This window comes from Protobothrops mucrosquamatus, unplaced genomic scaffold, assembly GCF_001527695.2.
Source record: "Protobothrops mucrosquamatus isolate PMUCROS unplaced genomic scaffold, P.Mucros_1.0 scaffold45, whole genome shotgun sequence".
Taxonomy (NCBI): domain Eukaryota; kingdom Metazoa; phylum Chordata; class Lepidosauria; order Squamata; family Viperidae; genus Protobothrops; species Protobothrops mucrosquamatus.
Genome location: NW_015386427.1, coordinates 522,676 through 535,133, shown reverse-complemented (window position 1 = coordinate 535,133; position 12,458 = coordinate 522,676).

The following is a 12,458-nucleotide window of genomic DNA, read 5'->3' as shown; positions in this document are numbered from 1 at the left end:
TGTGATTTGAACTCGTCTAGGCTGGACAGGTGCTCACATCATTTTCTTGCCTACCTTAACTTGTGTTTCTATACTGTTTTTTATGGTACTATTTTTGATAGGTTGGTCTGTTTTTCCCTTTGTGTAAAGACAGATGCAAAAAACGAGTTGAATAGTTCTGCTTTCTCCCTATTGCTAGTCTCCTTCTTACCACTTTCCCCCACTAATGGACCAATCGTTTCCTTCACTTTTTTCTTGTTTTTTACATGTTGAAAGAAGCTTTTTTTGTTATTTTTGACTTTGGTCGCAAGCCTTAGTTCATTTTGAGCCTTGGCTTTCCTCACTTCATCTTTGCAGGCTCGGGCTATTTGTTGATATTCTGGTTTAGTTATGTGCCCCTCTTTCCACTTTCTATACTTGTCCTATTTATCTTTCAATTTGTCAGAGAGTTCTTTATGCAGCCATGCTGGTTTCTTTTGAGAGCTGTTATTTTTCTTCTTTGTTGGTATTGAGGTAGACTGGGCTTCTATTATCTTGACAACAGCTCATTTAGTGACTGTTCAAAGTTACAACAGCACTGAAAAAAGTGACTTATGACCATTTTTCACACTTATGACCATTGGAGCATACCCATGGTCACGTGATCAAAATTCAGATGGTTCATATTTATGCAATGCCCTGAGATAATATGATCAGCTTTTGCAACCTTCTGACAAGCAAGTCAATGGGAAATCCAGATTCACTTAACAACTGTGTTACTAACTTAGCAAATGCAATGATTCACTTAACAACTGTGGCAAGAAAAATTGTAAAATGGCACGAAACTCAACAAATGTTTCACTTAGTAACATAAATTTTGGACTCAATTGTGGTTGTAACTCAATAACTACCTATACAGTGATTTTATGGAATTCATACAGTCCACTTTCTTTGGTCCATGATATACATGGACAAAGAAACATCCAATGATCCATGTTCCAAGAACCATATTAACTTGATTATTATGTAACCATGCATTATCTATCATTTAACATAATATTGCTATTTTAATAATACAGGCTCATGATGAATTTCACTGGATTGGTGATGACCACTGAGAAATAATTTCTACCCAGCTGCAATCTTTGGATTCGGAGCATTTTAAAAGAAATCTAGGTGGGATATTGCCTTTTTTTTTTTTTTTAAACACATGGCTTTATTGCCTCCAGGATTTATGTATTGGAGGCCACATTCTAATTACATGGTGAGTCTGAAGCAAGCTATAGGTCCAGCACAGTGAAATGGGCAAAACTTGAGAGCATTCTGAATGTAGTAAATGCAGCAGAAGAGTTAACTGTCTGTTTGTAACCCATTCACTCCTAGGCTCTGCTGCCTACTCAATCATTCTAGGGCAAGGGAGCTTTATAGCAATTGTCATTGTTATGAAGTATTATACTGTAGCAATACATGAAGAGAATCCAACCATTGAGAATTTTGTACCCCATTTCCTCCATTTCTGAACACTAAAGGGAAAATTATTAAGAGGCTCTAAGTCTCTCAAGCATGCACATACATCATGGGACCACTCTGATAATGTCCCTCCCTTTTTCCTGAAAGATCTCTTTGCCCATAGACAGATTGAAAAGAAAATGGTGTTTCTCATTGTTTGTCTGAAGATGCAGATTTCTAGTTCCTGTTAATGAAGGTCAGAGTTCTGCTTCAGTTTAAGATTTGAATCAAATTAAATAATGAGATAAACCCAAGCAGTATTATAAATCAAATACTGTGGTAAGTCAAGTTTCAACGACTCATGACATAAATAACACAAACATATAGGAATACAAAATGTCAAAACAAATTCATAGGTGAAGCTCTTTTCTCAGTCTGATTCCAATTCCACAGAATAAAACTAATAAAATAATAAAATGAATAAATCTGGCCCATTTCTTTCTTTCTCAAAAGAGCAGCTCTGAGATTCTACTTGTAGCTTTCTCGAGGCCTGTCAAGTTCTGGCATCTCAGATAGGAAGCCAGCTGCATCTTGGGATAAGGAGCAGTTCTCAGTTATTCCTTGACATTCTCAGTCATATGAGAATTTTTTTGGAAGTCCAAATGTTCTTGAGCAGAATCAAATTTTCATTTTGTTTAATATGAGGAAAGGTGATTTAGGCCACATTTGCCAAAAGTCTGAACCATTAGCTTGAAGAAGGATTTTGAAATTAGACCAAGGAATGCATGAAATTAGATAAAATATATCTTGTCTTTTAAAAGTAACTCAGTTACAAGTAACTCAGTAATAAAAATATCATGCATCAGTTTATCTCACTATCCTCATGGCTCCTTTATCCCTTTTGGACCTCCTTCATTTAGGTCCATCTAAATCTGCATGGCTTTGAAAGTCACAATTCACTGAACAAGTCTTTCCCTGGTGAATTCCATCCAGCTTCTCAGGTCCAGACTGACTGAGCTGCCAAACTAGACAAGTCTTTGGCATCTCTGCCTGTGGCTCCCTCTCTTTGAACATGCAAGGAAGTGTGCCAGAGAATATAGGGTTACCAGAAGAAAAACATCAAGCTTTCTCTCAATTATCTTTTTTTCCTAGCCATCGTCTTCAAGCTAATTTTCTGCTTTTCCCTCCTCTTTGTGGGTATGTGTATGATTGGGCCATTTCCCCTTTGCTCCAGATCCATAGATTTTATATCTATTTCTAATTCTGGATTCCATTTCTCTCCAGTCTACGTTTTGGGATAACTTTTCCCAATTCTGGTTTCCTTCCTTCCGGTTCTGCCGAAGTGGTGCAAACAGGCTGAATCTCACCACTGCCTTGCAAGTAATTACTTGGCAGAAACAAAACTGGTGAGGATGGTCTCTATAATTCCCCCAGCATCCAGTTTACTTTTTGATATATAATGAAGAGGTGGGAACTTTTCCAAACAAATACTGGGATGTAACCATTTTTAAGGATGTCTTAGGGCACAGGTGTCAAACTCGCCGCGTCACGTGACATGTTGCGACGTATCACAACTTTTTTCCCATTGCCAGAGCTGGGGTGGACGCGGCCTTCACATGAATGCAACTGGCCCATGGGCCAGCAGTTTGACACCCCTGCCTTAGGGGAACTTCTAAAAACTTGCTTAAAATAAAGATGACTCTGGTGACTGCTGCTTAGCTTTTCATTTTTAAAAAATAGCATTCTAAACTTTTAAAAGCCAGGTGGGACTGTTAGAATAACTTAAGAGAGCTGGAGGCTAGGTAAAAGAGACAGAGGAGAATCAATGGTTAAGACTCTGACTACGTTGAACTTTAAGGCAGCAGCATGCAATATAGAAGTGTTAAAATGGTCAAGATGGAAGCAGCAGTGTTAAAATGCATACTACAAAACTGTTTTTTTTTCTTGGTAATATTTCAGAAATGGTTTGCAATTCCCTACTTCTTAGGGCTGAAAAGTCAGGAATTGGCCCAAGGTCATCCAACTGGATTTCTATGTTAGGTAGGACTAGAATCTCCTGATTTCGAGCCTGGTGCCTTGGACGGCACCAAATTGGCTATCTGCCTTCTGCTGAGGCTTAAAACACATAAACTAACAATCAAAGTATTCACAGTAACTTACTTTAAAAAGTTTATAATTTGATGTTGACTTATCAAATACAAGGCAGTATCATTTCCAATACAATAGACTCTTTCTTGTCCCAAGTAATGAGATAAATCAGAATCTGACAATTGACAATGATATAACAGTAAACTTTGTTTTAATTACTTTTTCCATTGCAAAATCAGTCTAATATAAACTTGTCTATAGAATTAGAATTAGAGCAGAATACTTTATTTGGCTAAGTGTAATTAGCAACAGAGTAATAATAATCATAATAATGATACCAAAAAAAGAGGTAGCAGAGAAGATGAGGATAATAATATTACAGCCATACAACATGGGTCTATATACTTAGACATACTGTGAAGATTAGGTATTCAGCAGAGTGATGGCAAAGAGAAAAAACTGGCATGTTTTAAGAATTCACAATATATACTCTGTAAATATTATTTGATCAAAGGCAATTCTTATGGTATTCCTCATAGTACCTACATAACTTAGGATTGAGTTCAAACTAAATATAAATAAATACTTATGATAGCTAAATGTATATTGCAGAGATTCAGAAAAATACTCTTGTCTTGAATAATTTCCATATTCATAAAATACCTTAAATTTTTTGATATCTATACGTATTGCAAGAAATGAATCTGAGAACAAATGTGGAATTATAGCTTGCACCAAATTAAAAAAATAGGATTATAAATAAACACAATTCCTTTTCTAAGATAAATAATACACTAGAAAAGTACTGATAAAGTAGTTAAAATTCTAATAAAGACGTTAGCAAATATTTATATTATTATTTTTAAAAACTCTTGAATGTGTTCAAATCAGGTTACTGAACATATATTCTTTTATAATATTAGTATTAGTGTCATTCAAATAATCAAATTACTGATTTGTTTTGCTGCCATGGGTTTTTATTGTATGGTGGATTTTTCAAATGCTGAAAACTACCCAGAGTTACCTATTTTACAAATTTGTTTAATGAATAAGATAAATGCTACGAGGAACAGTTCAAGGTGCAGCTGGTTACCTTTCAAGCATCTTAAAGCTAGTTAAAAGATTGTCTTTCCCCAGTGGTGTCTACTTTTCTGTTAGATCCAGCAGGAGTGACATGCTCCAGGTCTTCTCCATTAGATTTTCATCTGGTAGGATTCAAGAAGAGACCCTTTTCTGCTGTGGCACCACTTTCATGGAATATAGGTCTCATGAAATTACATGTCCTTTTGCAAAAGATTGAAAACTTAACTTTGCCATCTAGCCTGGCCCCCCGGCCATGACAGTGACACCTTATCATGGTTGATTTGATTGTGGGAGGTTGTGGATATTCTTGGCAATGTTCTTTTTTTTAAAAAAAAATTGACTGTTTATCCTGGTTTCATTTTATTTTTAATTGGTAGTTGTCTATCCATTCGTAAGATATGAATGGAGATAAAAATGTATTCAATCAATTAATCATCCATCTCATATCTCAACTGAAAACAGCTGAAATAGAAGGTATATTGACAGGGGAAGAACTTCAAAGCACTCTATATACATTGTACCCTACATATAAATATGTGATATTGTTATTTGTTATGCTTTGTAAAATATAATGTACGTTCAATAGCATGTTTCCAGATTAATTTGATATTACTTCCATTTCTGTAACAAACAATGTAAGGCTAAGTGCCAGTACAGGAACAAGCTAACAATCAGGATAATCTGGGATATGTTTAGTTGAGCACAGTGCACAATATATACAGATAATCATGATTCCAGTGCTAACAGTGATACAATATATATGCTGCGAGCTTCATGCAGAAGATTGAATTTGGGGCATCTTGTAATGCAGGTGCACTGACACACATATCAAACATTTCCATTAAAATTGCAGGTGGATGCCCAGCAACCTGGAATTAATAAATATATCCTAACTAGCACCTATACAGGTGAACACCAATTGCTAAGGAATGTTTAATATGGATGAGATTTTAATGTGTAAAAATGAAAGTATCATTTGATGTGATCATTTTATCCACTCTCTCCTATATGATAATGAGAGAAAAGATAACCATAGATTTCAGAAATCTTTTGTTGTACCATGCTTTTTACAACCTTGATGTAAACTTTATTTTTTACAAATAGTTTTTTCCCAGGAGAGAGTATTCAGATATTTAAAATGAGAAAAATATAGGAAAAAATGCATTTGTTGTGAGCAAAAATGTTGTTGAAAGCCAAGAAGGTAAAAGTTAAAGACGTGAACATGAAAGATAACTCACAAACAAATCATTGATGACCTAGATTGAAGCACAAAATCAGTTTTTGAACAGTGATGAAATGAAACACAGTTTAAAACATCAGTTGAAAATAGGAGCAAACCTAATTTTAGAATAAAATTGAGTTACCTATTTTTCCAGGTCTGTCTTTTTCTTTCTTGCTGTCTTGCTATCTTGTTGTAGATAGCGATGGTGCAGTGGTTATAATGCAATATTGCAGGCTAACTCTGCACACTGCCAGGAATTCAATCCTGACTGGCTCAAGGTTGACTCAATCTTCCATCCTTCTGAGGTCATTAAAATGACCCTGATTGTTTTGGGCAATACACTGACATTTGTAAACTGCTGAAAGAGTGCTACGGTATAAAGCACTATGTAGTGTATAAATCTAAGTGCTATCCCTATTGCTATTATATTTTGATTATCTTTTTTTATCTTGGGTTGGTGTCTGGAGAAATTAGGACATGGATAAGTACAATGAATTTGAATAAAATAGCTAATGAAGAGGGTGGAACCCTTGACAGTGGCTCCATGAACCTTCAAGGACAATCCTTCTTAAGAGGTTGTGTTGATCAACTCAATATGAAGCATGTACTAGATGGTCCAAAAGATTCAGTAAGTTAAAATAAACTATCTGAAATTAATTGCAAAGTGAGTCTGCTTTGAGTTAGATAAAAGCTGTGAATTCACTCCAGTGGTACTCCCCCATGCACATTGACCAATGAGTAGCTACCTGCAGAAACTATAGTAAAGTATCATATTTATTATACATCCTTTTCTCTTCTATGTAAACATGTATACATTGGAATAGAACAGAAGTTTCAACATCCAGAGAATCTAACCTCAATGTAGACATTAACTTCACTGAAATTGTTGAAAACAACTTGAGTTAGTCACTCCATGTAATATAATAGCTGAGCAATTCAGGCCAGAATGTGCAGGTTTGCAACATACTCAGTTTGTTATTAAATATGGCATTTTATAAATTACTGAGTGTCTTACTGTTCAATCTCTCCGAGTTTAGTGAAAGTAATGTCTACTCTAATGATAAACTGGAATGCCATAGGCTAAACATCATTTGCTTGTTCATAGAGCAATTCAGAGAAGTGTGTATTATGGTTTCAGTGTCTCTTGTGGTCCCCAGGCCTTTCCAAAATTTGTACCTCCATTGTAATTTGCAATATAGCACTAGAGACATAAAATATGCAAGTTAATTTTAATTAAATAATATTTGATATGGTTGACAATTAATTAATCTTTCTTCAGGAAAGGAAACTTGTCTAAGCATTGTAATTTTCTGAGCTTCCTGTGTATGGAATGTATAGCTGGTTTCTTGCTATTCTGTGGATGAGAAGTATAGTTGGTTTCCATCATCTCACTGGTTTTTGAGGTTAAATGTTTTCTGAGACTGCACAGAAGCAATTAAGAAGTTATCTTGTCTTTTTCTGACAGTGTGAAGCTGGATTTCCCGATAGGCATTTTATGGTAGACTTTGTAATCTTGTAATTAGCATTAGGTTCCAATACAACTCTGCAGATCAATATCCCTCCTGTAGAAGTTCCCAAAACAAATTCTGTAGTTGCAGAGAATCAGTTTGATATCTGCCAAAGATCCAGGGGCTGCTGCTAACCTATATTGATGTGATTTTACTAGCAGTACAGTTTAATTGTTACTCAAAGGTACTGAAGCAAAAATGAAGGAAAAATTACAAAAACATTAACTTCAGTGTACAAGAAAGGATTGGGAGTGAAATAATCATACTTCCTTTTCAGTGCAATGTCCAAGTATATTTTTCTCCCTTTATGACAGAAACACATATGTTTCAACACTTATCCACAGCTATTTCTAAAGATGCATTTTTTTTCCTCCAGGAAAAGTCAACAGTGTTTACACTGATTACCAAGCTTCAGAAATTCCTGTGGGAGGTTTGCAGAGAGACATTTTCTTAATGTCAACTCATGAATTCATTAAACAACTTTGCAGCTGAGAGAAATGCTGTAACTGACTGAAGAGAAATTTTGGTGGGAGGTTCCAGCTCATAGCAAGATTTGGGCAGCTCCATATGTTTAACCATAATGCAAAAAAGAGGTCATCTGGCTCCATATATAATAATGCAGATTGTATGTAATATATGTGTCTATGTTTTTTTCTTTTTAGCATACATATAGCCTCAAATTTTCGTAGCCAATATGACTTAATTGCCTTTATGTATTGGGAGAAACAGTAGAAACATGCAAGAAATTTTTTGTTATAAATTATTGTTACTAACTGCATTTGTCATCTGCTGTATTAAAACTCTTCTTAAGAGTTTTATGAGGCAAGGATATATACATTCTTAAGAGTTGTGGTGGCACAGTGATTAGTATGCAGTACTGCAGGTGAACTCACTGCTGACTCCAGGAGTTTGATTCTGAGCAGCTCAAGGTTGACTCAGCCTTCCATCCCTCCGAGGTCGGTAAAATGAGGACCCAGATTGTTGGGAGCAATATGCTGACTCTGTAAGCCACTTAGAGAAGGATATAAAGCACTATGAAGCAGTATATAAGTCTAAATGTTATTGATATTGCTAATTTTGGACCTTTTAGGCCATGTGTCCAATTGCTGGGATTACGATAAAACTCATTATTCTTATACTGAAACAATGGCTAATGGATGTCTATGCATATTTCTTTTTGGGGAGAAGGGGAGGAAGACTTTGTTTTGAATTAAGGATTTAAATTAAGCACCTCCTTGTTCCAATCCTAGACCAGCATGTTCTGTGTGCATAGCATATTCAGAATCCCCCTTTACGTACTGCAGATTTCAGAGAAGGTTGTCACATAATATGTAGAATTACACTACTTCTTCTCTTTTAGTGGATACATCATACAGTAGCATGCAAAAGAACTTGCCATTTTTTAGAATAATAGAAGTAGCATTGTGATATCATGATGCAAGCTCTGTGTAATTTTCTGTGGGAAAATTCTTGAGAAGCAGGAGAATAAGAGGCCACAGACTAAGCAATGGTCAGATAAAAGTTTAATATTATTTTCAGACTTGCGAGATTCTATTACTATAAACTTACAATGAAGGTAGCTTTAGTACTCATGGTTTGTCTGGATTACCTCAAACGGTTGCAAGCCTGAAAGAACACCCCCCTCCTCCTTTTAAGGCCCAACAGTCCTTTCTGAGATACACACTATACCCTTCTTGTTTCTGTAGGCTAAACTGCCTCTTATCTACCTAATCTGCCTAATCTGTGGCTCCTTTTCTCCTTCAAGGACATTCTCACAGATCATTATACTTGGTCCCTTTGTGCCTTGCACTTGCCTAGATTCAAGGATGGTATTGCCACAACCATCCTCTAATCAGTACAGCTGCACCTCCCTTCCCTTCCTAGCCACAGGTATGAATGAGAGGCTGTGTAGCAGACTATTTCATCCTCAGCAATATTTTGTTCTATAGATTTTGTACTTTTCTCCAAAGAAGTGAACAGGGATTAAAAACCATTGTTTTTAAGTTGTGTGAAATAATGGCTATTATAAGCTGTCAGTTTCTACATGCACATTTAAGCAGCTTTATTTTTTATTTATTCTGCCGCTTTTTTAGATAGTACAATAAAAATGCAATTTGCCCACAAACCTAAAGGTTTCTCATATAAAGTATAATTTGACCAATGAGAATAAACTCATCCAAAATGTACTCCAAAATTAGAAGTTACAGCAACCATTACGGTTGGAATAGATTAAATACATTCTTTTTCTCTACTTCCAATTTGGACTATTCAGAAATACTTTGGAAACTCTTAATTATGTATCTGAATTTTGTTTTAGACACATTTTCTTTTCATTAGTTACTTTTCTCAGTCCTTTGGAGAGAGTAATAAAAACTCAGACTTGGCTTATCAGCTAGTTAGTTCTTGTAAAGCAAATGGAACTGAATACCTTTGTTCAAAACATAAACATGGTTTAAATCTCATTTCTTAAGTTTTCTACTTCCTTGGCCTTTGAAGATCCCTTCAAATTCAAGAAGAAAAAAATACAGCCATTTTATCATTTTTACATTCTATTTAATGCCTTTAGTATTTAGCTCATTGGTTTGTAATGACAACCAATAGAGTGAGTAATAGAAAATCATGATTCAACTTTCTTTTGTCCTTTAGCAAAATAAAATAAATAAAAGCGAAGGATTATATCTTTGCTTTTATTAGCTAAAAACTGGATTCAGAACAAAACATTCTGTTTTCCCATCTTCTAAGCAGAGGAAGCAAATTATTCGGGATTTCATCTCTTTTCCCCATTTCTTATTTGGCTTTCTTTTTTCTATTCAATATGAAGTCTGTATGCAATAAATATAATATAGTTTTATTGAATGAGTACCTTTCTAAACTTTTATAATTGTATTTTGTACTCAGTCACTCTCGGAGACCTCCCATAGACACCTGTCTCTTGTTTCTTCGTATTAATTTTGGCTCTGTTGTTTTACCATCTGCATTTCCTATTAGAGGGAATCCATCCATCCATCCATCCATCCATCCATCCATCCATCCATCCATCCATCATTCATTCATTCATTCATTCATTCATTCATTCATTCATTCATTCATTCTATTCATTCATTCATTCATTCATTCATTCATTCATCTTATATACTACCCAATTTACCAGAGGTGACTCTAGGTAGCTTACAATCATTACAACTTATCAATTGTTAAAGTTCACAACACAGGAGAGCAAAAACTACTCCCCCAGCATGTGCCCATAATAACAGACTGATATTGTTATTTGATTTTATAATTTTGATAATCACTCTCTCTTTTTCTAGGTTTTCTTCTAGATGCATATTAAAGAGCTTTACATTCCTTGGTATCATGGCTCACTTCCCAGCTCCCAAAAGTACAAATTGCAAATTAGATAGATGAATCACCATACATCTATTCTCAAGTAAATGCCTCAGCCTGCCTACAGAATGGAAATCCAGAAATGTAAATATGGAAGTTTTCATTTGTGTATGTACTAGATGTTGTACCTTTATATAAAAATGGAAAAGAAAACTACTGGAGAGAAATTGTAGTATTTTATAAAAGCTCTCAATCCTTATTCAGAACAAAGAAATCCTAATTTCAATGCACAATTTATTTTCATTGTTCTCTTTGTCCATTCTTGCCTAAAAAAGGTTTTTGTTTTATATAATTCTTGTTAAATCTAAAATGTTTTTTATATTTGTTTTTATTGTATTATAAACTGCCCAGAGTTGCTTTGGATAGCGAGATGGATGACACATAAATTTAATAAACAAACAAATAATTTCTGACTCAAATGGTCTTTTCAAAATTGTCATTTCAACCTGAGTCATTAAGCAAACATCTAAACAATGGGTTATTCTCTTGTTTCACCTATTTGATTCATTGAATGACCAGTACCTAATTCTAATTGTGTTTGTTATGAAATCAAATCTCACAGGCAAAAGTCATCCATTTTTAAAAAGAAGAAAACCCACAAATTAAGCAATTCCAGTTCCCTCAAACCACAGATTCCTCTAGCTTGCTCTATTTCCACTAATTGCTTTCATTAATTACTTTCCTTTCAAATTTTTGGCCACAGACCATTTTAAGTCATTGCTCTAGCCAGATGTAAATTGATATCTTCCTACCAACTGCTTAGAAATGCATTCAATTTATAATATCCATCTTGGGGGAAATTTTGAATGACATATCTTGTGGCTAAGCAATCTGGTCTAATTTGTGTGAAATGTGCACACCTGTTTCCAAAGGATGGAGATTACAATTTTAATCTATTCACTGATTTGCCTTTTTAAAAGTATTTTATCACATTGAACATGCACCAGATGTGGTATAATTTTATATTACAACAATAAAAGCAACAATAATAGAATAGGCCAGCAGCAGGGTGACAACCTGCCTGAGTTGATAACACTAATGGATTATTCCATTTTATGAAATTGGCTCCATTTTTTGGAGGTTTGGACATGACATGGAGCAGAAAATCACATGACATGTTTTTTGGGATTTTGTTTGGTAAAGTTTGTAACTTTATTGCAAAGACTTATTGCAAAGACTTATGAAAAATCATCCATTTCTATTGATGCTATTCAGATAGCTGTTTATACGCCAGCGCAATGAAACCTTTGATCGTCTGGATTTAAATGTTCTTACTTTTTCCAAACTGATCTATAATTTAAAGATCACTTGGAGAATGTCAGGGAATACTTCAGGTATCATCCTGAGATCACTGACTGGCATAGAATCCAAATACATGGAGATATATGAATTATAATAATTTATATGTAATAAATATGTAATACTACATAATTATTAATACAAATAATACAAATAATAATAATAATAGCAACAGCAACAGTAACAGCAACAATAATAATAATAATGAGAAACCTTATATCATTTCGGACAAATGGCTGTCCAGTCTCTTATTAAAAACTTCCAGTGTTGGGGACTTCCGGTGGGACGGCGCGCCGATGGCGGCTCTTTTCGGAGCCGTCCGCTTGGGAAGGCGTCAGAGCCAGCATGAACAGCGGTCAGCAGCTGTTCAGCGGCTTGGAACCTTGTGCCCCGGGAGAAGGGGTCGAGGTGAGTACTCCTGGATAGGAGTAGAGTCCCAAAAGCTCTCCCTTTATCTCGGGAGAGCG